This window comes from Meles meles, chromosome X, assembly GCF_922984935.1.
Source record: "Meles meles chromosome X, mMelMel3.1 paternal haplotype, whole genome shotgun sequence".
In the NCBI taxonomy this organism is placed as follows: Eukaryota; Metazoa; Chordata; class Mammalia; order Carnivora; family Mustelidae; genus Meles; species Meles meles.
The window spans coordinates 90,821,041-90,847,044 of record NC_060087.1 but is presented as its reverse complement, the minus strand read 5'-3'; the positions used below and the strand labels follow the sequence as shown (position 1 = coordinate 90,847,044).

The following is a 26,004-nucleotide window of genomic DNA, read 5'->3' as shown; positions in this document are numbered from 1 at the left end:
AAACAGAAAGATATTGACAAACTCCTCAAATATTTGGAATGAAACAAAACACTTCTAACTAAAGTAGAATTCTTGAAAAAAGTAAAAAATATCTTAAATTAATGAAAATAAAAACACAACATGTCAAAAATGGGTGGCATATAGCTAAAATACTTCTTAGAGGGAAATTCATAGCATTAAATGCATGTATTAGAAAAAAAGGTCGTGGGGCACCTGGCTGGCTCAGTTGGAAAAGCATGCAACTCTTGATTTAGGGGTCATGAGTTCAAGCCTCTCATCAGTTTTACCAATAACTTAAATAAATAAAAGTCTTAAAAAAAGAAAAAAAAACTGCTCAAATAAAAATCTAAAATTATGACTTAAGAAATTAAAAAGAAAATGCAAAATAAAAACCAAAGGAAGCAGAAAGAAAAAACTAAAGCAGAAATCAATGAAATTGAAAAGAGAAAAACAATAGAGAAAATCAATGAAAACAAATGCTGGTCCTTTGAAAACATCAATATAATGATAATTCTCTAGCCAAGGTAACTATAAAAAAGACACACCTAAATTATCAGTAACAGAAATAAAAGAGGAGACATCATTACAAATCCAAGAGAGGGCACGTATTGCATGGAGCACACAGGGTGTGGTGCAAAAAGAATGAATACTGTTACGCTGAAAAAATAAATAATATGGAACAAAAATAATTAAATAAATAAATAAATAAATAAATAAATAAATTTTAAAAAAAGAGAGACCTTAACATGATAGTAAGGGAACACTATGAACAACTCTATGCTCATAAATTTGACAATGTAGATGAAATGTAGATGAAATGGAACCAATTCGTAAAAGTCTACAAATTACAAAACTCGCCCCAAATGAAAGAGATAACTTTAATTGTCCTATAACTATTAAAAGAAATTCAATTCATTGTTCAAACCTCCTGAAAAAAAAATCACTAAGCCCAGATAGTTTCATTGGCAAATTCTATAAACATTTGAAGAACTAATAATACCAGTTCTACATAATCTCTTCTGGGAAACAGAAGACAGAACACTGCCCAGCTCATTTTGTGAGGCCAACATTAGGCTAACACCAAAGCCACAGTAAGTACAAAAAAAGAAAAATACATTCCTCATGAAATAAATGCAAGAATCCCCAATTAGATATTAGCAGACTGAAGCTAGCAATATACATAAAGAATAATATATCAGGACTAAATGGGGTATGTCTCAGGAATGCATGACTAGTTCAATATTTGAAAATCAATCAATGTAATCCTAAAAATTAACTCTGAAGAATAAAAACATCATGTAGTAAAAGTATTTAACAAAATTCAATATTAATAAAAACAATGAGCCAGAAATATTAGAGTAATTCTTCAACCTAATAAAAAGTACCTATAAAAATATCTATGTAGTGGAAAAGGACTGAATATTTTTGGAAAGAAGAATCTCTCTCACTCAAGACTAAGCTGAAAGTCCTAGCCAGAATAGCCAAAGTAGTTAGAGAAGAAAAAAAAAAATCCATATATATTGGAAAAGGAGAGATAATAATGTCTCGATTCACAGATTACATGATTTTCTATGTAAAAAATCCCAGGGAATCTATAAAACATCTCCTAGAATTAATAAGTGAATTTACCAAGTTGTAACATAAAATATTAACATGCAAAAATCAATTTAAATCAAAAGTATTCTTATATGCTAACAAGGTACAATTGAAAACTGAAACTAAAAAAAGAAACATCATTAACAACAAATCTTAACAAAATATTTTAGTATAAATCTAACAAAATATGAGCACTTTTATGTGATTTTTAGCATTTTTACAATAAAATACTCATAGGGAAAATTGAAGACGATATAAATGGAGAGGCATATTGTGTTTGTGGATTGAAAGACGCAATAGAGTAAGATGTCAATTCTACCCAAAATGATATATACATTTGGTGTAATTCCAATCACAATCATAGTAGGAATTTTTGTAGACATAGAAAGGTTAGTATTAAAATTATTTGGAAAAACAAATTAAGTAGAATAGCTAAAATATTTTTAATACAATAAAGTGGAAGAAACTCATTAAAGGATTTCAAGACTTAATGACAAAGCTACAGCAATCAACACAGAGTGGTACTGATGAAGAGATATACATATAGATTAATGTCAGGAAATAAAACCATGCAAATATTGTCAAATGATATTTACCAAAGGTAGAAAAGCAATTCAATGGAGAAAGAATGGTCTTTAAAACAAATGGTATTCAAACTGAAAATCCATAAAAACATGAACCTTAAATGAAATTCCAAATCTTATACAAAATTAACACAAAATGGATGATACATCTAAATTTAAATTTTAAACCTATTATGTTTTTTGTAAGAAAATAAAGGAAAAAATCTTTCTTAGGGAAAAAAATTCTTAGAAAATAAAACTTGTCTTACACATGTACACAAATTCTTAGAGACAGGATAAAGAAAGCATATTCTATAGAAAAGAAAAATGCTGAGTGAAATAAGTCAAGCAGAGTCAATTATCATATGGTTTCACTTCCTTGTAGAGCACAAGGAATAACACGGAGGACATTGGAAGAAGGAGAGGAGGAGTGAGTTGGGGAAAATAGGAGGGGGAGAGGAAGCATGAGAGACTGTGGACTCTGGGAAACAAACTGAGGGTTTTGGCGGGGGCAGGGGGTGTTGGGTGAGCCTGGTGGTAGGTATTAAGGAAGGCACAGATTGCATGGAGCACTGGGTGTGGTGCATAAACAATGAATCTTGGAACACTGAAAAAAATAAAGTTAAATTATAAAAAAAGAAAAATGTAATTGGATTCATCAAATTTTTAAATTTTTAACTTGAACAACACTGTTAAGTGAATAAAAAGAAAAACTATAGACTAGGAGAAAACATTGTAAATCACACAGTAAGCAAAGTACTGGTATCCCAAGCATATAACGAAATCTGAAGAGTTAGCAGTAAATAAACATCCCAATTTAAAAATCGGGCAAAGGACTTGAATAGTTACTTCACAAAACAACAAAAGAAATTATACATATAAGCATATGAAAAGACATTCAGTGTCATGAACTATAAGAAAATGAAAACTAAAACCATGATGAAATATCACTATAAAAGAGAAATAATATATGAATAATTCAGTTTCTCTACATCTTGTCAGCATTTGGTAGTGTCACTATCTTCTATTTTCCCTATCCTTATAGGTATGTAGAGTCTCCTTGTGGTTTTATTTTTTTTTAAGATTTTATTTATTTATTTGACAGGCAGAGATCACAGGTAGGCATAGAGAAAGGCAGAGAGAGAGGAAGGGAAGCAGGCTCCCAGCTGAGCAGAGAGCCTGATGCAGGACTCGATCCCAGGACCCTGAGATCGTGACCTGAGCAGAAGGCAGAGGCTTTAATACACTGAGCCACCCAGGCGCCCCTCCTTGTGGTTTTAATTTGCATTTCCCTAATGGCTTATGATGTTAAACATAATTTCATATAATCTTCACATCCTTTAACATGGAATTTATGTTCGTATCTTTTACCCCTTTTCTAATGAGATTCTCCTTCTAACGATGAGCTTTAAGTTTTTCATATATTTTAGATACTAATCATTTGATGTACATATGTTTTGCAAATATTTATGCCCAGTCTATAGCTTGTATTTTTATCCTTATAGCAAAGACTTTCACAGAACAAATGTTTTTAATTTGGATGAAGCCCAAACAATTTATTAGTATTTCTTCTAATCAGTTAGGATTTGGGTATCAAGTGTAAGAACTCTTTACCTAGGACCAGGTACTGAGAATTTTCTTATTTTTTTCTAAAAGTTTTAAAGTTTTATTTTTACAATTATGTCTATGATTCATTTGAGTTAATTGTTTTTAAAGTGTGAGGTTTGGGTCAAGGTTCACCTTTTTGTCTATGGATATCCAACTGCTCCAGCATCATTGGTTACAAAAGCTACCCTTCTTTCACTGAACTGCATTTGTTTCTGTGTCAAAAATTAGTTGGGTGTATTTATGTAGGTCTATTTTCTGATTCTCTTTTCTGTTTCATTAACTCATGTGTCCACCCTTCCACCATTACCACAGTTAGGTTTACTAACTATAGCTATACAGCAGGCTTAGTATCAGGTAGTGTGATTCTTCCACCTTTATTCTTTTTAAAGACTCACAACAGAGTTTTTAAGCATCTTGCTCTAACCCAAAGTCCGAAGACATCAACTGTATGTCTACGTATGTACACAACATCTAAGTACTCATTGCCAAAGACATGAAATTCAATCATGGCGGTTGACAGAAGGACAGAATGGAAAAGCTTAATTTTATGTGAATTGTTACAAAATCAGCATTATTTCTGCAGTATAGAATCTGCCATCTGACTTAATACATATAAGTCATTTTAAAAATATGTGGGTGACTCATTGGATGAATATTTATAAAAACAATCATTTCCGGGGCGCCTGGGTGGCTCAGTGGGTTAAGCCGCTGCCTTCGGCTCAGGTCATGATCTCAGGATCCTGGGATCGAGTCCCGCATCGGGCTCTCTGCTCAGCGGAGAGCCTGCTTCCCTTCCTCTCTCTCTGCCTGCCTCTCTTGTGATTTCTCTCTGTCAAATAAATAAAATCTTAAAAAAAAAAAAAAACAATCATTTCCACATCAACTTTTCTCTATATTATCTATGCTATAAATGCACTGAACAACACATCTGAAAAAATATGTTTAATTTATAGCAACAGACCAAAGTCCTTCTGGAAGTATATGCTTATCGAATGCTGAAACACAAATTAAGAAGACAGCATAAATGTACTGAAACTAGAATATTGTCTATAAAAGATTTAGCATGTCAAAACAGAACCAAATGTCCTCTTACCTTCTGCCTGCTTTACTAATTGCAACTGATTACATCATTACTTATGGATCTTTCCTCCTATTTTGCCCTTCCTATCACCCATTTGCCATAGGGATCCCTTATATAAAATGTTGACCTATAAGTAAATCCATGTATGAAAGTGAATTGTTTTCTAGAATAACCATTTCAAGCAATTCAATAACAGGTCCTGTTATACCTTGAAGCAGCTTCTTTTATGCAGTCTCCATGTTACACCTGTTTGGATTTGCAGAGAAATTCTGCGAAACTACACAGAGAGTTCAGTATTATAATTGCTTCAGTCAAATACAGCTTTAAATATAAAACTTGTGCTTAAAATTAATTTATAAAAACAATAAAGCAGTGTTATAGGCTTAAATATTTGAAGTCTATTTTCTTTTTGAGACTTTTTAAATTATTTTCTGAGCATCAGGCAATTATCAAAATAAATCACAATGTAAACAAGGCATCATTATCCTATTCCTGTCAAAAAACTAATCTATCAAACAAAAGTGAAAATTGATTACAATATCAACAAACATTTACATGATACCATTCTTTACATCAGTTCTTTTATGTTGGAGATATAAAGTAAACCATGTGTATGCTGGTTAATCCCCTATGCACCTGGGAATCTCCCCCTAATGAAATATGGCACTTTGATGGCTATATAGACCCAAGGATTAGGTCCCTTGGATAACAGAGAAACTACATTGTATACACATTCATTTTTTAAGAAAATCAGAACTGGAGTTAAAACAGCGTATCTATTGCCATATGATTTCTACTGATGATATCACTCACCAACATGAACTATGTAAATAAAAACAAACACAGAAAAACATTACATAAAAACAGCCTAGTCATTAAACCCAACTCTTTCAAAGAAGACTTAATTAAGAAAAAAACTTTAACTCATCTATAGGCTATACCAGTATATTTCGTAAATGCTCATTACTTGAGTTAGCAACTTATGAAGTAAAATTGTTACTCTCCTCTTTGACATCATTTTCCCTCTGAATTGACTCTACTCAAATTGCTTTATATGCATTAAGTACATTTTGTTAATAAAATCAAGAGTCTTTTCCCCTAGTGTTCTCTATTTTCTAATGACTAAGATCTCTAAAATAAATGCACAGTTCACTTACTCAACTCCCATCTACCACTGCTTATAAAGATACCTTTTTAAAAATCCCATTGCTAAGCATCCCATTGCTAAGTCTCAATAGCTATTCAATAGCTACTAAATGACCCATTTGAAATCTATTTTAAAATGCTGTCTCTGGCGCCTGGGTGGCTCAGTGGGTTAAGCCTCTGCCTTTGGCTCAGGTCATGATCTCAGAGTCCTGGGATCGAGTCCTGCATCGGGCTCTCTGCTCAGCAGGGAGGCTGCTTCCCTTCCTCTCTCTCTCTGCCTGCCTCTCTGCCTACTTGTGATCTCTGTCTGTCAAATAAATAAATAAAATCTTTAAAAAAATTAAAAAATGCTGTCTCTATAAAAATAAAAGTGATAGTCAACCACACTTAACATAATAAGAATGCTTATCAGAAGGTACAAGTGAGACAGTAAGGCTTTTAGAGTTGGGCTTGGGGGTGCTTGGATGGCTTAGTCAGTTAAGTGTCCAACTCTTGATTTCGGCTCAGGTCATGATCTCAGGGTCCTGTGATGGAGCCTGGCATGTCAAGTTCAATGCTCAGCACGGGATCTGCTTAGGATTCTCTCTCTCTCTCTCTGCCCTTCCCCTTGCTCGCTCTCTCTCTCAAATAAATAAATCTTTTTTAAAAGGAGCTGGACTTGGAAGAAATAGAAATATTGCAGAACAAGGTGCTAGCTGGAAAGTAGTTCATACATACTATCCTATTCAGAGTCAAAGAACCACAAATCCTGTAAAGACTCAGTGATGTTCCATACTTATGCAAAACTCATCAATCCATTTGCTCACAGGAAATAGCTTAGCTTCTACATATAATAAAAGAACAATAATTAAAATTTAGTTATAGGTTATAATGGAACAAAAATGGCCATTTTCAAAATAGCTTTCAAACTCTATAAAAGCATATTTTACTAATAAACAGGAATTTCTCCAGTTGTATTAAATATTTTACTTATCTATTTTACTTGCCCAGTTAGCTATAAATAGCAGTTTAAATCTCTCCCACTCTACCATTTCCATCTTTCCTTTTAATCTTTATTGATGAATGCTATATTACATTAAAAAAAAACAACCTCAAAATGGGCCAAAGACCTAAATATAAGAGCTAAAATCCTAAAGACTCTTAGAAAAAACATGAAAGAAAATCTTCGTGAATTACATTGGATTTAGCAATATTTCTTGGACATGACACCAAAAGCACAGGCAATAAAAGTAAAAATAGATAAACTGGACTGTATCAAATATAAAAGCTTCTGTGCATTAAAGGACACAATCAACAAAGTGAAAGGCAACCAAAATATGTGCACATCAAATGTGGTAAGAGACTAATATCCCGAATATATAAAGAACTTCTACAACTCAAAAACAAACAATAACAAGCAACGTGATTAAAAACAAGACAAAAGATTTGAATAGATATTTCTCCAAAGGAGATACAGAAGAGGCCAAAAAGTACTCAAAAAGATTCTTGGGGCCCCTGGGTGGCTCAGTGGGTTAAAGCCTCTGCCTTTGGCTCAGGTCACGATCTCAGGGTCCTAGGATTGAGCCCCACACGGGGTTCTCTGCTCAGTGGGGAGCCTGATTCCCCCTCTCTCTCTGCCTGCCTCTCTGCCTACTTGTGATCTGTCTGTCAAATAAATAAATAAAATTTAAAAAAAAAGATTCTCAACGTCACTGATCATTAGGCAAATGCAAATTACAGACCACAATGAGACAGCACCTCACACCAATTAGGATGACCATTATGAAAAAAATAATATGTTTTGGTGGGGATGTGGAGAAACTGGAGCCATTGAACACTGTTGGTGGAAATATAAAATGGTGTAGCCGCTATCGAAAACAGTATGGCAGTTCCTCAAAAAAATTAAAAATAGAATTATCATATGATCTAGCAATTTCACTTCTGAGTACTCAAAAGAATTAAAAGCAGGGTCTCAAAGAGATATACACCAAAATATTTCTAGTTGACCTTATTGTTTATTTGTTATTACTTGCCATGGGAGGCAGTGGTTAATATATTTGCCTTTATGTTTTCCACAAGTGCCCCCCAAGTAGCTGCCTTGGCCTTGGGAAAGTTCTGAGTTAGGCAAAATAAGGGCAAGTCTTTTGAGCTAGTCCTTCAGGGAGCCACCAAACTGGTCAAAGTAAATGACCACAATTCTTTAAGAATGAGGCCACTTCAAAGCTTCTGCCAAACAATAGAGCAAGGAATGGAGACTAGGTAAATTAAACTGTCACAAAGCTCTCTTACTGAGATTCAACTGCTATTTCCTTGATTAAACATCTGCATGGTTGCTATAAATTTTTTACTAGTTTTCAGAATGCCAGTAAGTTGATTCTGAGAATATTTGCTACTTTATTTGCTGCTTTTGTGGAAAGATGAATTTCTGGCATTCTCTATTCTGCCATGTTCATTGGAATCAAGCCTGATTACATCTAAACACATTTTCAATCCAAAAAAATTAGCATAGCATCGAATAGGTAAAATGCGAAAAACAATTAATAGATGAAGTACCACACTTTGATACAGGCAAGAAGGGCCCCATAATTTAGCAGACCCCATGCCAGCCATTCTTCAGCAGCTCCCAGTTCTAGGACAGAAGATTCTGCAGGGCCAAAGGGAAAGCCTGTGCCTCCCCCTTCTAGATCATAATTTGAGTACCCAAGATCCCAAAATTCCCTGCCCAAATATCCCCAAGCCACTTTCATGAGCCCACACAGGACTCTTCTTCAGGTCTACTCTCCATCAGCCTTTCTCAGCCCACTAGCCTTTCTTAAACCCTAAAGAAAATTATTCATATAATCATTTTGCCCATTCTCTCAAATACGGTACATCACTGGTAGCATTTTATTTTTTTTATCCAGTGAATGCCTTGGGGTATTATGGCTTATTTCTCTCTCGGGACCCACTTTGAAGCATTGTTCTGGAGGGAGGATCTTGCTATCTATGTGCCTACTGTTGGGTCCAAAGGGTTGTCAAAGCAAGCTGATGATAGGGACCATGGACAGAGCTTCTATGCATAGGCTGGAAGGAAATGTACATTAGAGTGAGGTCCCTCATGCAAGACAGAGTCAGATACCAAAAGAGGAGGCCAGACAAGGACTAGGCATCAGATTCCCCAAGGCAATCATATTCCAGTGTTAAACAGGAGTTTGAGAATTCTAAACTTGATTCTAACCTTCCAGTTCATTATAAAGGCATAGGTCAAAATGTGGGACTACATTATATTATTTAATAGTTCGTTAACTTGGTTTAAAAGTTTTTTAAGTTTTATACATATGGTATGAGCAGTTGTATTTGTATTTTTGGCTCAGTGTACACAAATGTTGACACAAGCCTGAATAGATAAACCAAACCAATTAGTTATCTCTGTAAAGTTAATGAAGTTCAAACTGGATAATGAACTAATGGTAGTTATTAGTTCATTAGTTCAACAATTTACACTCTATTATATTTATACAATATACATAAATATAAAATAAAGATCTGAAATTTGACTGCTTTTCTAAGAGTAATTTGTGTAATTTAAACTTTAGGGTATCAGTAACTTCCTAAAAACAATAACTAAGACAACTCCAAATCAACATTACACCCCAGATAACTATAATACAGTAATAGATAGTTTTCCTAAAAACTGTCTTTTAGGCCTAAATAAACCTACTTAAAAGTAGCATATTTTATAAATTACCCTTTATTATTAATAAATAATAAATATCCTATCACAGATTCATAAAATTCATAAATTCATCAATTATTAATAAATAATATCCTATCATAAATTTCATAAATTACCCATTATTAATCATAGTAAAAACTAAAGTCCTTGCTAAATGAAATGGTCCTGCCCACTGTCCCTATACAAGGGCAGCCACAGGCAGTCATGTTTTATACTACATGATCCAGAATTCCCATGCATGACTGTAGGTAATTATAGAACAGGAAGGAGCAAGGTAATTCAAAAACAATCAATCCTTTGGTTAGCCAGTAGACTAGGAGGGGGCCAGCATGAAAAAATAAACATACCAAACAGATTGATTAGATTTCCTCCCATGAATCTGAACTAGAAAACAGAAAGAGATTAACCTAGGTAGCAATAGGAATAAAGCCAAGAGGTCATGATATAGAATGGCCTCAAAGGCTATGTTGGCCACATGCAAGCCAATATTAAGAGGAAACAAAAAGTATGAGGATGAGAAAAAAAGAACAAAATAAGTACAAAAAGATAATATGGAATCCTGAAGCTCTAAAACAATTTATCTTGTCTTTGCTGCCTCACTTCTTGAATGCTCTGTAGTGTAGTCTACAATAACCAACCCATCCATATCTTGGGGTATATTGGATATCTACATCTCATAACCAGAGTATGCCTATACTTTCCTAAAATAAACAGACTGTTTCTCCAATCAAGATTCAAACAAATCAGGGTGCCTGGGTGGCTCCCTGTTATGTTTCTGACTTCAGCTCAGGTCACAACCTCAGGGTCCTGGGATTGAACCCTGCCAAGGGCTCCCCGCTCAGTGGGGACTCTACTTGCCCCTCTCCCTCTGCTCCTCCCCTGGCTCACACTCTCTCTCCCTCTCAAATAAATTTTAAAAATCTTTATTTTAAAAAAAGGTTCATAGGTAGCTGCCGTTAAACATCTGACTTCAGCTCAGGTCATGATCCCACAGCTCAGGTCATGATCCCAGTGTCCTGGGATCAAGCCCAGCATCGGACTCCCTGATTGGCAGGGAGTCTGCTTTTCCCTATCCCTCAGCACCTCCCCCAACACATACTCTCTGTTTCACTTTCTCTCAAATAAGTAAAATATTGAAAATAAAGATTCAAATCACACTGCACTCATTAATTCGTCTGAGAAAATTATGAATACTTAGGGGTGCCTAGGTGATTCAGTCAGTTAGGTGTCTGACCCTTGATTTCAGCTCAGGTCAAAATCTCAAGGTCAAGAGATTAAGCACCTCCCCTGCAGCTCTGCCACTCAGCACAAAGTCAACTTGAGATTCTTTCCCTCTCCTTTTGCCCCTCCCCACTCCCATGCTCTCATGTTCTCTCTCTCTAAAATAAAATAAGTAAAATATTTTTTGAATTAAAAAAATTATTGATCTATTTGAGAGAGAAAAATAGAGATAGTAAGAGAGAGCACGAGCAGGGGGGAGAAGGAGAAGCAGGCTCCCCACTAAGCAGGGAGTTGAATATGGGGCTCAATCCCAGGACCCTGGGATCATGACCTAAGCCAAAGGGAGACACTTAACCGAATGAGCCACCCAGGTGCCCCAATAAGTAAAATAATTTTTAAAAAATAAAAAATAAAAGTGAAAAATAAATGGTTGTACTTTAAAAAATGAAATGTACAGGGGCGCCTGGGTGGCTCAGTGGGTTAAAGCCTCTGCCTTCAGCTCAGGTCATGATCCCAGGGTCCTGGGATCAAGCCCCGCATCAGGCTCTCTGCTTAGCTGGGAGCCTGCTTCCTTCTCTCTCTCTGCCTGCCTCTCTGCCTACTTGTAATCTCTATCTGTCCAATAAATAAATCTTTTAAAAAAAATGAAATGTACAAAGGAATCAATTGTTTGAAATATATGATATTTCCTAATATTCCTATTAACATGTCATTTAATCTAAAACATATTTTACAGCAGGTTTCAACTGTAACATGTCAGGAAGCATACTTATTTTGCTTTCCAAGCTATCTATTTTATAAATATTTTATTTATTTGAAAGAGAAAGCATGAGAATAGGGGTCAGATGGAGAGAGAGAGGAGAGGGAAAAGGTGACTCCCCACTGAGCAGGGAACCTGATGCAGATCACAACCTGAGCTAAAGGCAGCTACTTAACCAACTGAGCCATTCAGGCTCTCCAGAGGGTATCTATTTTAATATGAACTTTACACAGGCTTCTATAGACTCCTTGATGTCTTATGTCATATGTTTAACATTATTAGCCACTTATTTATGTCAGATTTCTTATACCAAAGATTGTGTATGCCTCTCCTTTTTTTTTAATTAAAAGATTCATTCTTTTTTGAGAGAGAATGAGCATGCATGGCTGGGAGGAGCAGAGGGAGAGGAAGAGAAATCTCAAGTAGACTCCCACTGAGCAGGGAGCCTGGCCTGGGGCTAGATCTTAGGACCCTGAGATCATGATCTGAGCTGAAATCAAGAGTCAGACACTTAACCAACAGAGCTATCCAAGCACCCTATGCTTTTCTTTTTGACATATATTGCCAAGTCATCAAATATATTTAAAATGCTGTGTATTAATGGCTCAGAAAATACCTATTTAAGTCATAATTAAATCATTTGCCAATCAAATCCATAACTTCAGATATGTAGATTTCAAAACCTTAAAAAACAGTAAAATCAGAAATATCCCTGTAACTTGAAAACTGATATACAAGTTTGGTATTCCTTTTTGTACTGGCTACTAATATCTGTAAATAGATCTATTCAAATGAGTTTATCATGCCATTTACCTGCTGGAAAAAAATCTATAAATGCTGTTATTGCTATATTATATATCATATTATATTATAAATTCCATGAACTTAGGCATCCTTTTTTTCTTCTAAAACTGCTTTATTAATTTCATATTAAGAAAATAATTGTTTTTCCTAAAACTGGGTGAAATTGTCCTACTCAACAGAAAGTTTTACACTGAAACAAAACAATATTTAATTACAAACTTCTAAGTGGAAATGCCAAAAAGATTATAGAGAAAGTTAATCACAAAAGTATAAGTTTCTAGAGCAGAGGCCACATTATTAACCTTGGGGAAAATCTTAGGATTCAAGGTGCAAGCAAAAGTCATAATGATTATCAGGTTCAGGAGTTTGGAAACACTTATAATGCCTCATTTGTTGCTCCTTAGTCTTTCTCCTGATTTCCATCGTCTGCCCTATGAACTTTTCCACATAATCTCCCACTTCATTGTGGTCAGTATGCCTGTTAGGTATAGTTCATTGAAAATTAGAGACAAGCTGTCTCATTCACCGCAGCCTGACATTTCCTCCAAGCTTCTGGCCTTCATCCTCCTCTCCAACTGTATGATTCCTTTGCATTCTACATAGGACCCTGTTCTCTTGTTTTCCTGCTGGGCATTTTCCACACTGAGATTTTTCATTGCTTGTTTCTCTTTGGATGCCATGGCTCCTGGGCCTATCCTTGCATTCTCTCCCTACCAAATCTCTTCACGACTGCACAGCCAAGACACTTAGACCTGCACACCTGCTCTCCCTCCGACTCCTGTTCTTTGGGCCTGCCCCTGGCCCACATGCCTTCAGGACCACTGGGAGAAGGTACTGAGAAGGGAGCCAATGACTGCTGGATTTTTGGATACTGTCTTTTTAACAGCTATATACTGACAGGTCGAGACAAAATGCAGAGAAAGTAGTAGGGGCTCTATAAATACTTGTTGAATGAACAATTAACTCAAGAAAACTCAAGTAAAATAGATACTTATATTTCAAGAAAGAGTTATAAACTTACCTAAATGTTTGCATTCCTCCATAAAAGGATATCTCCAGGACAGCCCTTAATTTTCTATTCTCTCCTAAATAATCACTTACTTATACCTCCCGAGTTGACTCACTCCATACCCTCAATTTCTTTTGATTCTGGAGTTAAAACTACCAAATAAGAAAATTTTCAAAGAATACACTCTCCCTCTGATAAATCCTATTCCTCTAGTCAGTAATCCCCTCCTCAGCCCATATTTATTTTGGACCAGAGACAAAAATCTTTATAGTAAATATCATTACAAAAATTCCTTAGTCTATATTCATGTCCTTTCTTTAGTACAGTCAATTTCTCACTTATTCACAGGGTTATAACCTTTAAAATCAATATTAATACTGAAAAGAAAATATTATCTCTTAATTGCAATGGAGCAAGATAAATATACCTGCATTGTGAATGAGCACATGAATGAATTAATAAGTAAATAAATAGTAAATGAATATTAGTGAGTTTAATCATTGTCAGCAAGCCTAAAAATTTGAAATCCAGGTTAATGTATGAACTCTCATCTGACATCAAAACAAGGAAAACACAAAAGAGACTTATTATGGGTAGAAAAAAAATCTAAATAATGGATTGCCATACAATGCTCATGGATTGGAAGACTCTACACACTAAATATGTCAGTTCTCCCAAATTGATCTGTAGGTTTCGTTCAATTCCAATTAAAATTCCAGCAAGGATTTATAGACACAAACTAATTATAATATTTGTATAACACAGGCCCTAGAGTACCTAAAACTACCTTGAGAAAAAAGAATAAAGTGGGAAGAATCAGTCTACTTAATATAAAGGCTTACTATATAGCTACAGTAATCAAGACAATATGTTATTGGTGAAAAAACAGACACCTAGGGGCGCCTGGGTGGCTCAGTGGGTTAAGCCTCTGCCTTCAGCTCAGGTCATGGTGTCAGGGTGCTGGGATCCAGTCCTGCAATGGGCTCTCTGCTCAGCGGGGAGCCTGCTTCCTCCTCTCTCTCTGCCTGACTCTCTGCCTACTTGTGATCTCTCTCTCTGTCAAATAAATAAATAAAATATTTAAAAATTTAAAAAAAAAAAACCATACCAGACACCTAGAACAGAGTAAAGAACTAAGGAATAGATAGATCCACAAAAATAAACCCAGATGATTTTTTTAATGAAAGTATAAAGAGCACTTCAATGGAGAAAAGATGGCCTTTACAACAAATGGTACTGGAGAAATTAAAAATGAATCATGGAATTAAATGTTAGAAATGAAACTATAAAACTTTCAAAAAACCTTTAGTATCTAGAGCTAGGTGAAGAGCTCTTAGATGACACCATAAGCACAACACATAAAAAGAAAATACTGAATAATTGGACTTCATCAAATTTTAAATCTTTTGCTCTGCAAAAGATCCTGTTTAGAAGGAGGGTAAGGATTGCATGGAACACTGGGTATTATACGCAAACAATGAATCATGGAACACTACATCAAAAACAAATGATGTACTGGGGCGCCTGGGTGGCTCAGTGGGTTAAGCCGCTGCCTTCGGCTCAGGTCATGATCTCAGGGTCCTGGGATCGAGTCCCGCATTGGGCTCTCTGCTCAGCGGGGAGCCTGCTTCCCTCTCTCTCTCTCTCTGCCTGCCTCTCTGCCTTGTTGTGATTTCTCTCTGTCAAATAAATAAATAAAATCTTTAAAAAAAAAACAAATGATGTACTGTACTAACATAACATAATAAGATAAAATAATAATAAAAAAATGAAAAGACAAGCTATAGATTGGGAAAAAATATTTACAAACAAACCACATATCCAACAAAGGACTAGAATCTAAAATATATAAAAAAACTCAAAATCTCAACAGACAAAAAGAAGAAATAAACCAATTAGAAAACGGGCAAAAGGCAATGAAGATCCATTTCACTGAAGAGGATACAAAGATGGTAACCAAGCACATCAAAAAATGTTTGACATCATTAGTCATTAACGAATCACAAATTGAAACCAAACTGAGCTATCACTACACACCTATAACAACACCAAAAATAAAAAATGGTGACAATAGCATATGCCAGTGAAGGCAAAGAAAAACTGGATCACTCATTCAGGATAAGAATGCTACTCTGGGGGCACTTTGGTGGCTCAGTCAGTGAAGTGTCTACCTTGGGCTCAGGTCATGATCCCAGGGTCCTGGGACTGAGTCCCTCATCAGGCTCCCTGCTCAGCAGGGAGTCTGCTTCTCCCTCGGCCTGCCGCTCCCCCTGCTTGTGCTCTCTCTCTCTCTCTTCCTCTCAAATGAATAAAGTCTTAAAAAAAAAAAAGAATGCTACCCTGTAACACTTTCACAATATCTTAGAAAAGCAAATATGCATTTAACATATGACCCAGCATTTAGCCCAAAAAATGAAAATTTCTGTTTACACAAAAAGCTGTACAGTAATATTCATAGCAGCTGTATTTGTAATAGCCCCAAACTAGAATCAACCTAGATTTCCTTCAATACATGATCAATTCAACAAACTCTAGTACATACATAACATGGAGTATTACTCAGCAATAAAAAGGAATAAACTTGATAATCAGAAAAACTTGGATGTATCTCCAGGAAATTATGCTGATCAAAATGCTAATCACATAAAGTTATATACTATATTATTATATTTATATAACATTTTTGAAAGGACAAAATTTTAGAAATAGAGAACAGATTATGGTTTGCCATGAGTTAGGAGAGTGGGGATGGGGCATGGAGGTGTGTGTGGTGATAAAAACACAATACAGAGGGACACCTGGGTGGCTCAGTGGGTTAAAACCTCTGCCTTCGGCTCAGGTCATGATCCCAGGGTCCAGGGATCAAGCCCCGCATCAGGCTCTCTGTTCTGCAGAGAGCCTGCTTCCTCCTCTCTCTCTGCCTGCCTCTCTACCTACTTGTGATCTCTGTCTGTCAAATAAATAAATAAATTCTTTAAAAAAAAACACAATACAGATATTCTTGTGGTGTTGGAACTGTGCAGTATTTTTTTTAACTTTTTATATTTTTTTATTTTATTTTTTCTATAAACATATATATTTTTATCCCCAGGGGTACAGGTCTGTGAATCGCCAGGTTTACATACTTCACAGCCCTCACCATAGCACATACCCTCCCCAATGTCCATAACCCCCCTCCCTCTCTCCTAACCCCACCTCCCCCCAGCAACCCCCAGCATGTTTTGTGAGATTAAGAGTCACTTATAGTTTGTCTCCCTCCCAATCCCATCTTGTTTCATTTATTCTTCTCCTATCCCCCTAAACCCCATGTTGCATCTCCACGTCCTCATATCAGGGAGATCATATGATAGTTGTCTTTCTCCGATTGACTTATTTCACTAAGCATGATACCCTCTAGTTCCATCCACGTTGTCGCAAATGGCAAGATTTCATTTCTTTTGATGGCTGCATAGTATTCCATTGTGTATATATACCACTTCTTCTTTATCCATTCATCTGTGGATGGACATCTAAGTTTTTTCCATAATTTGGCTATTGTAGACATTGCTGCTATAAACATTCGGGTGCACGTCCCCCTTTGGATCACTACGTTTGTATCTTTAGGGTAAATACCCAGTAGTGCAATTGCTGGGTCATAAGGTAGATCTATTTTCAACATTTTGAGGAACCTCCATGCTGTTTTCCAGGGTGGTTGCACCAGCTTGCATTCCCACCAACAGTGTAGGAGGGTTCCCCTTTCTCCGCATCCTCGCCAGCATCTGTCATTTCCTGACTTGTTAATTTAAGCCATTCTGACTGGTGTGAGGCGGTATCTCATTGTGGTTTTGATTTGTATTTCTCTGATGCCGAGTGATGTGGAGCACTTTTTCATGTGTCTGTTGGCCATCTGGATGTCTTCTTTGCAGATATGTCTGTTCATGTCCTCTGCCCATTTCTTGATTGGGTTGTTTGTTCTTTGGGTGTTGAGTTTGCTAGGAACTGTGCAGTATTTTAACTGTGCTGGAGGACACATGAATCTGTATATAATAAAATTGTATAGAACTAACACACACACTAATGAACACCAGTAAATATGGTGAAATATGAACAGACTGGTATTTCGTGTTAATATTAACATCCTGGTTATGATAGTATACAATAGTTTTGTAAGGTATCACCACTGGGAAGAAATAGTTAAAGTGTACAAAGGATCTCTCTATATTATTTCTTGGAACTGCATGTGAATCCACATTATTTTAACAAAAATGTAAGTTAAAAAAGCCATTTGAAAAGTTCACTCTGTTATAGAACCTTCTAAATTACTTAATATTGGTAATGACCATAACTTTAATTTCACATTTCAAATTGTCTACATAAATTGAGAATCTTAGTGAGATCAATGTATATAACTTACTACAATGTTCAATGTACCCACCACTGCCCAGTAAATATTTAGAACTGCCTGTGGTTAGAATTAAAGTAGAACTTTGTTGGAAGAAAATGAAGAACAGTAAGGAAATACATACAGTAAGAAAAAAATCTACCTCTTCAATGCTATTATTAGAGAAGCACTTTAAGTAATTCATTTCAATACAAAGTCAATAATATAAGCAGAAAGGAAACTCGAGCAGCATCAGAATAAGACATTACATAAAAATGAAATAAAAAACATGTGGAAAACTGTTTTTTATTGTTACAAATGCAAACTTTATTTATTATTTTTAATAAACATATAATGTATTTTTATCCCCAGGAGTACACGTCTGTGAATCGCCAGGTTTACACACTTCACAGCGCTCATCATAGCACCCACCCTCCCCAATGTCCATAACCCCCCTCCTCTTCTCCTAACCCCACCGTCCCCCAGCAACCCCCAGTTTGTTTTGTGCAATTAAGAGTCACTTATGGTTTGTCTTGGAAAACTGTTTTTAAACATGCAACCTCAGAACACCAATGTAAATGTGATTCAATTCAATTCAACAAACATTTTATGAGTATGCAGTTTACGCAAAGCTCTAAGCTAGTGCTAAAGGGGAATATAAATTATATTCTTTAGAAGTTCACAATCTAGTGAGGAAGGCAGACACATAAATAACTAATGACGATACATGGCAGACATTGATAAATGCTGTAATAGAAGTGATATACAGTTCCATAGACAAAGCTTGGAGAACAATCTGTTGTATGATACGAAAGAGTCCAGACCCCCTTATGAATAAGCCAACACATTTAAATATACCGTGAACTTCTAACTTTCCTACAATGTGTCTTAGGCATTGAGAAAGGAAACTGCAAACACATCTTTCAAATAAGAACATATCATAATTTTAAATAAGTCTATGTAAATTCTAACACATTGGTAAATATCAAAGAATAATTCTATTTTTCTTAAGATATTAAAAAACTTCAAGTACAGTAAGTACTTAATACTAAGAAGTAACAAAATATTGACTTAAATTTCTTATGAGTAATTTAAATTATTTAAAATTATGAGGGGATGTTGGTTCAGTTGTTTGTCAAGTATGATATGTTAGCTGTATAGTGAGTTAATTGTAAAAAGCTAATGATTCTTTAAAACATGCAAAATGTTCTGGCTTAGAGTTTGACTTAAAGGTGCTCTGTGGAATTACCCTTGTTCTCTTATGTAAAAAAAAAAAAAAAACATGCCCATGGGTATAAGTTAAGGAGAAAAGATATTGTGCCATCAATCCAGTAGCATCCCAACCATCATAAAAAGGGAATTATTTTTTATAAATATCACAGGTCTTAAATTATGAAAAGATGTTCAACCCTACTCACAACATAATAAATGCAAATTAAAATCACAAAATCAACCTTACTCAGAACACAATAAATGCAAATTAAAATCACAACAAGATACCATTTTTCACCTATCATATTAGCAAAGATATGTTTGATAGCACAATGTGCTGGTGAGGGTTGGGGAAACAAGCACTTTTATCTCTTGCCAGTATAGGTATAAATTGGTACAACCTCTATGGAGGACAATTTGGCAATATCTATCAAAATAACAAAGGCACATACTACCCAACTCAGTAATTCCATTTCTAGAAATTTATCCTACAGATAGTACACATCTGAAATGACCTATTACAAGGTTATTCGTTGCAGAAATATAATAGCAAAAGCCAGGAAACAAGCTACGTATTTCTCAATAGAGGATTGGTTAAATAAACTATGGCAAATCCATACAATTGCATAAGACTACATAGCCATAGCTCTTTATGTACTAATATGTAATGATCTTAAGCAAAGTACAGAAAATGTGTAAAAATGAGGAAACATAAGTAAGTGCAAGTATGTTTGCAAGTGTCCATGCTTATATGCATGAAACAGCTCTAAAAGTAAAAGCAAAAAAAGTTAACACAGGATGCCTCTGGAAAGGAGAACTATATGGCTGGGCACAAAGAGTGGGAAATTTTTAATTGTATAGGCTTTTATAACTACCAAAATTTGAACCACCTGAATGTATTACCTAATCAAAAATAAATGTAAGCAGAGCAGAAAGTGGGGAGGGAGAAGAAAAAGAAAAACAATCCAAAGTAGCACAGCACATCTTCTTCAGCAAATTATTACAGCTAATTTCTCCTGTCTAAAAATACCTTGGGGCAGGATAAAAACCAAGAGAAACAACTTATTTCAATTACAAAATCAGCAGTTGGTCAGGCTGATGTTTGTTTCATGGTACTGTAATTTTTCAAGTTATTGTAAATATAGTTAAGTATTCTAAGTATTTCCCCGCTGTTTCCCAATTAGCTATATGAGAGCTTTACCTTTAGCAGGTCTTCCAGATCCAAAAGAGAATACCTGGTCAGTGAATTGACAGTTTGGAATAAATAAATCAACACTGTATACATATGGTGGAATCACATTACAGTACTGTGAGGGTGATTAGTTTCAAATTAGTGTATATGGAATAAACAACTTTGATTTACTTATTTTTCCTCTGAAAACTATCAGTTAACTTTTTTCTTTCACCCTCCCTTTCTCCCTTCCTCCCCCCGTCTCACACACATACACAATTTTAGAACTCAATATAGGTATTTTATTCTGTGCCCCATGTACAATTCTACTATTGTACTCATCATGCCATATTGTAATTTGTCTCTCAAATGAATTGTGGGCTCTTTGAGGGTGAGGAGATCATGTACTAGTCAACCTGGCATATGTACTGGAATGCAAAAGTATAATGACTGTCTCACAAGCCTCCTCCTCCAAACACTTTCTTTTTTTTTTTTTTTTTAAAGATTTTATTTATTTATTTGACAGAGAGAGATCACAAGTAGGCAGAGAGGCAGGCAGAGAGAGAGAGAGAGAGGGAAGCAGGCTCGCTGCCGAGCAGAGAGCCCGATGCGGGACTCGATCCCAGGACCCCGAGATCATGACCCGAGCCGAAGGCAGCGGCCCAACCCACTGAGCCACCCAGGCGCCCCCTCCAAACACTTTCTAATGTAATGCTCATTTGCTTTATTCTGATAAATTTAAATCAGAAAAAGTAACAGTGATATCATATTCTTCCACATTTTCTTGTTTTGAAAACTTTGGGAAATCCTATATGAATCTTGGACAGTCTATCTGAACATTTACATATAGGACTATTTAGATTTGGCATTTAGACCAAAGGATAGTAAGATGAAAATATTTTCAAAGTATGTTTTTTGAAATCATAAACAAAAAATTTTCTGGGGCACCTGGGTGACTCAGTGGGTTAAAGCCTCTGCCTTCGGCTCAGTTCATGATTCCAGGGTCCTGGGATCGAACCCTGCATCGGGCTCTCTGCTCAGCAGGAAGCCTGCTTCCCCCTCTCTCTCTGCCTGCCTCTCTGCCTACTTGTGATCTCTGTCTGTCAAGTAAATAAATAAAATCTTCTAAAAAATTTTCTTGGTGCAGCCAGTCTGGAGGTTCCTCAAAAAGTTAAAAATAGAACTACCCTATGATCTAGAAATTGCTCTATTAGGTATTTACCCAAAGGATACAAGAATACAGATTCAAGGGGAATGCAATAGCCAAACTATGGAGAGAGCCCAAATGTCCATTAAGAAAAAAATGAATAAAGATGTGGTGTATAGGGGCACCTGGGTGGCTCAGTGGGTTAAAGCCTCTGCCTTCGGCTCAGGTCATGATCCCAGGGTCCTGGAATCGAGCCCCACATTGGGCTCTCTGCTCCGCGAAGAGCCTGTTTCCTCCTCTCTCTCTGCCTGCCTCTCTGCCTACTTGTGATCTCTGCCTGTCAAATAAATAAAAAATACAATCTTTAAAAAAATATTTGGTGTATATATATATATATGTTTGTGTGTGTGCATATATATATAAATATATACATATATATTTATATATAGCTTTATATATATATAGCTTTTATTTATCTATTTATATACAATGCAATTTACTCAGTAATATTTATATTATGTATAAATATATTTTATTTATATATAAAATATAGAGAGATATATAGAGGTATAAGATAAATATATATATATAATATATAATATATATTATATATATATATATAAAGAATGAAATCTTGCCATTTGTAGTGATGTGGATGGAGCTAGAGCATATTACGCCAAGTGAAATAAGTCAGTCAGAGAAAGACAAATACCATATGATCTCACTCACATGTGGAATTCAAGGAAACAGATGAACATATGGTAAGGAGGGAAAAAAGGAGATAGGGAAACAGACCGTAAGAGACTCTTAATGATAAAGAACAAACTGAGGGGTGATGAAAAGAGGTGGGTGAGGGATGGTCCAGATGGGTGATGGGTATTAAAGAGGACACTTGTGGGGCACCTGGCTGGCTGAGTCTGTTAAGCATCTGACTCCATTTCAGCTCAGGTCATGAGACTGAGCCTTGCTTTGGGCTTGCGCTGGGCTTAAGATTCTTTCTCCCTCTGCCCCCACCTCAAAAAAAGAGAGGGTACCTGTTGTGATGAGCACTGGGTATTTTATGTGATGAATCACTGAATAGTACTCCAGAAACCAATATTGCACTGTATATTAACTAAGTAAAATTTAAATTTAAAAAAAATTTTCTTATGCATGGTGTACTGGTTTGAATAGTCCTCCCAAAATTCAGGTCTACCTCATGTCCTCAGAATGTGAGCTTATTTGGAAGTAGGGTCTTTGCAGATGTAATCAAGATAAAATGAAGTCATATTATATAGTAATTTCCAGCCCAACTGCAATGAGATAATCAACAAAGGCATAAAAATTATTTTCCGTATTTCCCAATGTGAGATTCTTTGAGCCAGCTTAGTCACACAAATCCCAAAAAAATCAAGTGCATTTCCATGATCCAGATTTTGATGCAAGATGCAGATCCAGTTATCTATGAACCAGGAGGGGGGCCTTCACCAGACATTGATTCTGCTTGTCCTTACCTAGCTGCCTCCCTAGCTCAGTGGCACTTTTCAAGAGGGTAGCCACATTCACTGTGGGACCCTTATCCCTAGTACCAGGGGCAGCAGAGCAGATTTCATTCATGAAGAATTGCTTGTCTTTTCTAACCTGTCAGGGAACCACCTGAAGGACTGATGCAAGGCATTTATCTTTGTTTCACCTAACTTGGAAAAGACACAGGACAGTAGAGCTGTAGGCATCTTGAAAAAACACTGTAAGGTAAAGGAAAAACTCAACAGTTGCCTGGGGCAAAAGACTGAAGGTGAGGAATGTAGATAAGGTACCAAAAGCCTGGGAGGAAAACCAGTGGAGTTTTTTGGAAAAAATAGGGTTTTGAAAAATGCCCATGTATACCGAGCAATTTAATAAGCCGGGTATATAAGCCGAGAGGAAAGCCCTAAGAAAAACTTAAGCTTTCACTCTTGCTGATCTCCAAGCACAATATAAGGAGGGAGTGAAAGCTAAGGCAAAGTTGCAAATGTCCTGGTTAAGTGTTAAAGGAGTACCATAACACAGAGCCAATGCACAGAAACAGGAGATATTTTTCCTCCCTTCTCTTTTTTTCTTTTGTTCTCCTTTTCTCTCTCTCTTTTATTGGTTCCTGGCATTCAGAGAAATATGTATCAAAACACCATCTCAGCACAAGTTAAAGGAACACAGATTTTAGCACCACACATGACAAGAGATAGAGGCTCTGCATTAATAGGTTGTAAAAGTCACTAAACATATGAATAACAGCAGCCCTCAACAATAAAAACAAGGAAACTCTGGTGAGGGGCAAAGTCTGATTTCCAACTACCACATTTAAAATAATCTAATTCTGTTTTCAACCAAATATTACAAAGTAAAAGAAAAATGCAGTCTGTTTAAGAAAAAAAATTGACAGAAATTATCACTGAGAAAGTCTAGATGTTGATCATTAGACAAAGACTTTATTTTTTTTAAGATTTTATTTATTTATTTGACAGAGAGAGATCACAAGTAGGCAGAGAAGCAGGCAGAGAGAGAGAAGGAAGCAGGCTCCCTGCTGAGCAGAGAGCCCAATGCGGGGCTCAATCCCAGGACCCTGGGACCATGACCTGAGCTGAAGGCAGAGGCTTCAACCCACTGAGCCACCCAGGCACCCCCAAAGACATTATTTTTATATATTTCTTTCTCATCAAACTTTGTTTTATTGGGTCTCAAAATTAAGTTACTGATTTTTGGTCAAGTTGTTTCCATTAAAAAGTACTGATTTTAAAAGCTAATAACCTAATGGGGCACCTGGGTGGTTCAGTGGGTTAAGCCTCTGCTTTCGGCTCAGGTCATGATCCCAGGGTCTTGGGATCAAGCCCAGCATCAGGCTCTCTGCTCAGCAGGGAGCCTGCTTCCCTTCCTCTCTCTCTGCCTGCCTCTCTGCCTACTTGTGATCTCTGTCAAATTAAAAAAAAAAAAAAAGATAAAAGCTAATAACTTAAAATTGCCGCCCCCACACACAAAACAAATGGTCCACGAAAAATTCTCCTTTCCTTAAGAATGTTTTATGATGGGGCGCCTGGGTAGCTCAGTGGGTTAGGCCACTGCCTTTGGCTCAGGTCATGGTTTCAGGGTCCTGGGATCGAACCCCGCATCAGGATCTCTAAAGAGCTCAGCAGGGAACCTACTCCCCCCCCTTCTCTACCTTTCTGCCTACTTGTGATCTCTGTCAAATAAATAAATAAAATCTTTTAAAAAAGAAGGTTTTATGATGCACTGCCATCATTAACCAATCTTCTACCATTAACTTAAATGGCCCATTGACAGAAAGAGTTCTGAGACTCTTCTCCCACCAAAATACCCCAGAGGAGGAGAGTCCGAGAAGTTCTTAACACACATAGGCTTGCCAGGAACACTACTAACAATGGCAGCATCACTAGATTTCAAGAACTTGGGACTGTCTTCCAGCTTTTTTCCAGAGTAACAATCTTCCCCTTCAGCTCAGCAAACTTGCAAGCAATGTGAGCTGAGTAAGAGAATCCACCACACATACACACCCAGCACTGATTTGGCCTCGATGGTTCAGGATAACGAACATCTCTGACAGATACATCCTTGACACTGAAACCCACATTGGGCCCAGGAAGAGCCTCCCTCAGAGCTTCGTGGTGCATTTCAACAGACTTTGCTTCAGTTTTAACATTTAGCATAAACTGGAGCAAAGGTGACTACCATGTCACGTTTAAGGACACCAGTCTCCACTTGGGTCCACAGGGACAGTACCAATACCATCAATTCTGTAGATGTCCTGGAAGGGCAGACCAAGGGCATGTCAGTTGGATGAGCTGGTGGCAGAATGCAATCCAGAGCTTCAAGCAATGTGGTTCCACAGGCATTGCCATCTTTACCGGTGACTTTCCATCCCTTGAACCAAGGTATATTAGCACTTGGCTCCAGCATGTTGTCACCATTTCAACCAGAAATTTCATCAAATGCTATTGTATCAGGATGGTAGCCAATTTTCCTAATGCGGGTGCTGACTTAACAATTTATTCATATTTCTTCTGGCTGTAGGGTGGCTCAGTAGAATCCATTTGTTAACACCAACAATTAACAATTAATCCAATTGTTAATATCAGTGTGTAAGCATACTTATGGGTCTGCAGGTTCTTAGAGATACCTGCTTCAAATTCACCAACACCAGCAGCCACAATCAGGACAGCACAGGAAGCCTGAGATTTACCTATAATCATGTTTTTGATAAAGTCTCTGTGTCCTGGGGCATCAATGATGGTCACATAATACTTGTTGGTCTCAAATTTCCACAGGGAGATATCAATGGTGATTTCACATTTATGTTCAGCTTTCAGTTTATCCAAGACCCAGGAATACTTAAAGGAGCCCTTGCCCATTTTAGCAACCTCCTTCTCAAATTTTTTGATAGTTCCTTTGTCGATTCCACCACATTTGTAGATCAGATGTCTAGTAATGGTAGACTTGTCCAAATCAACATCTCCAATGATGACAATGTTGATATGAGTCTTTTCCTTTCCCATTTTGGTTTAGGTTTAGTAGCAGTTTTCATGACACCTGTGTTCTAGTGGCAAACCCACTGTAAAAAAGCTAGACAAAGACTTCAAAACAACTGTTTTTTAAAAGATTTTA

General features: G+C 36.5%; 1 protein-coding gene and 1 pseudogene across 2 annotated transcripts in view; both read right to left on the bottom strand.

Moving 5' to 3' along the window:
* Positions 1-26,004, bottom strand: part of COL4A5 (collagen type IV alpha 5 chain) — a 250,423-nt gene that overhangs the window by 187,889 nt on the left and 36,530 nt on the right. The window lies entirely within an intron of this gene.
* Positions 12,789-13,153, bottom strand: LOC123935226 (annotated as a pseudogene).